General features: G+C 37.1%; 1 long non-coding RNA gene across 2 annotated transcripts; it reads left to right on the plus strand.

Moving 5' to 3' along the window:
* The first annotated feature begins 255 nt into the window (after positions 1-255).
* LOC124329342 lies at positions 256-1314 on the plus strand. 2 transcript variants are annotated; one of them, XR_006916753.1, is made up of 3 exons: positions 256-270; positions 610-825; positions 895-1314. It is a non-coding gene; the product is annotated as an uncharacterized LOC124329342 (long non-coding RNA). The 2 variants fall into 2 exon arrangements; XR_006916754.1 differs by lacking the exon at positions 256-270 and adding an exon at positions 306-461.
* The last annotated feature ends 1307 nt before the right edge of the window (positions 1315-2621 follow it).

Genomic DNA, 2621 nt, shown 5'->3' on the forward strand with positions numbered 1-2621 from the left:
AAAAATAAATGCATTTTTACATTTTTCGTTGCAAGATTTTGCTAATGTAAATTAGTTGTATTAACCTTTACTTATCGCGTAAAATTTTTTTGAAATACGATTCCGGTAGAAAATTTTGTTTCCTATTATTCATTGGTATTGGTTTAAATTTTCTAGTTATTTTTAACTGTTAAATATTAATAATACGTAGACACCCCTGTGTGGGGAAAGGGTTGCCTGGCAACATGGGGCAAAATATCAATATATAATGGCGGCAAAGGATGTCAAAACGTAAGTGTCATTTTTCATTTCACCTTACAATAAGATTTTTTAACGATGGTTAGAAATTATATTCGTAAAATTGATAGTGTGGAGTATCCACCAGGTCACATTGTAAATGCTGCCAAATAAATTTTGTTGCAAAATCAAACTGTGACTAGTGTTTCACTCAACTTCTCGATTCCACGTCAATAACTTTTGAGGTATTTGAAAAAGGCCAAAGAAATGGATGTTTCTAAGCTTCAATTCACCTTTTCCTTGGGAGGATATAAAAGAAACTAGAAATTAAGCGTATTTTTATGTAACCAGGCATTCATCGTTTCACACAGTAATCGTTTACATTCTTTCCAGGTTTTTACTGATCTGCAAGAAAATTAACTCGTCAAGTATTTGAAAAGGTCCAGTGACACTAAACATGGTTTCACTACAAGGGATACCAGAAAATGGGCACATGATTATGCTAGAAAACTTCAGTTGAAATGTCCTGAAAACTTTTCGACAAATTTGACAGCTGGGAAAGACTGGCTGGCTGGATTTTTAAACAAAGTTACTTTGACTGAGAGCCAAGTAAAAAAAAACTTTTCTGTTTTATTTTGATCAATTAAACAAATGATCAATATTGAATATTTTTTACAGAATTTTGATTTACCCAAATTCAGCTGTCTCACAGATGGTGAAAATGAACTGCTGCTCTGCTGGAAGTCATTTAACCTTTCACAAAAGCTGCGCCAAGGATTTCAACTAGACAATCAGGTCGCAAAAGAAAAACGTCAATCCTCACTAAAAAAAACAGTAAAACAACGACTTGAAGAGGAACAAATGGCCTGTGATGATTGCTTTAATGTTTAGGCTAACGATTTCGTGTGATATTTTGTCCTTTTTTTATTGTGATTATTTATCGTTGAAAATGTATTATATTACTCTGTTTTTTTTAAAAAAAAAAAAACAAACATTGTACCCATTATAGCAAATGTGAAAGTGTTTTAACTGCTTCTGTATGACACCCTGTTTTTCTTTTTAATCCGTTTGAAATACATGGGCTGTTTTGCCCCTTACAGAAAAGCTTCTTGTCCCGTTGTAGGGGCTTTTTGATACATTTCAGATTTTTGTTTAAATGAGGAACAACACAAATAAAAAGTAAAAAAGAAAACCAACAAAATTACCGCATAAAGTTTTTTTTGTCCTTGCAGATTAAAAATGCAAAACTAAAAAAAATTGGAATAAAAACAAAAAACTTGGTTTGAACCCTGACTACTCTTCCCTACATTTCATTATTTCATTGTTAGGCATTTGGTCAATGTACAAGGATAAAGGAGAGAAAATTAATATTTTCATTGGTACATTTCATATCATTACTAATTCCTGTGACTGAACTTTGTCGTAAAGAACAGATCACTCAGCACTTAAAAATAAAACATGTGATGTGTTCAACAGTAATTTCAACATAATATTCGATAAAGGGCTACCGATGTGTGATTTTGCTACCACAGAACTGACGGAATGATCCATGATTTATCCATGTAATCCGTATAAGACTAACGAGTAAAACCGAATTTCAGACGACTTTTCATAAGGTTGCGAGTCTTTTTGAAAAACCTTGGGTTTATGTCGTTGGATACTTTTTACCATACTACGGCGAAAATCAGAATCAGTACTCTCTCCGCATAATCAAAATACTTCACCGCTTTAAAAAAACAATTTTCCTTTTTCTTCTGTCAATAGGTACTACACAAATTAAGTGACACTGGGTGGAATAGAATTCCAAACCAGCGAGCTGGAGCGATAGAAAGCTCGGTCACTGTGGGTGATAGTGCGAAAAAGGAGAATTGAAAGGGCAGGGTGCAGAGCAGCCCGGACATTCCGACGGGGAATATAGACGTGAAGAAGGGACGAAAGGTAGAGTGGAGCAGAGGAGTTTGAGCAGCGGAGGGGGGCCCAGCGGACGGTCACAGCATCGACACAGGCAGCGATAGGCAAGCACAGCCAGCTTGAAATCAATTATTCGCCAAATAGGGAGCCAGTTGAGGTATTGCAGGGGACGCATCACATGCTCTCGACGACGAACGCGAAGGATGAGCCTTGCAGCAGAGTTAAGCACCATCTTCAGACGATCAAGTAGGGCAGAAGGTAGACCGCAAAATGTGCTGTCGCAGTAGTCGAGACGAGAAAGAATGAAGGCATGGACGAGGCGATGAGCAGTTGATGCATCGAGGTAGCTACGTATTTTACCGATGCGATAAAGATCAAAGTACGCTCTGCGACAAACGTTCCTTATGGGAAGAGAGGGATAGATGGGAGTCGATTGTGACACCAAGGTAGTTGCACACGTCTACAGGAGGTAGGGTAGAATCACGCACAACAAG

This window comes from Daphnia pulicaria, chromosome 1, assembly GCF_021234035.1.
Source record: "Daphnia pulicaria isolate SC F1-1A chromosome 1, SC_F0-13Bv2, whole genome shotgun sequence".
Lineage (NCBI taxonomy): Eukaryota > Metazoa > Arthropoda > Branchiopoda > Diplostraca > Daphniidae > Daphnia > Daphnia pulicaria.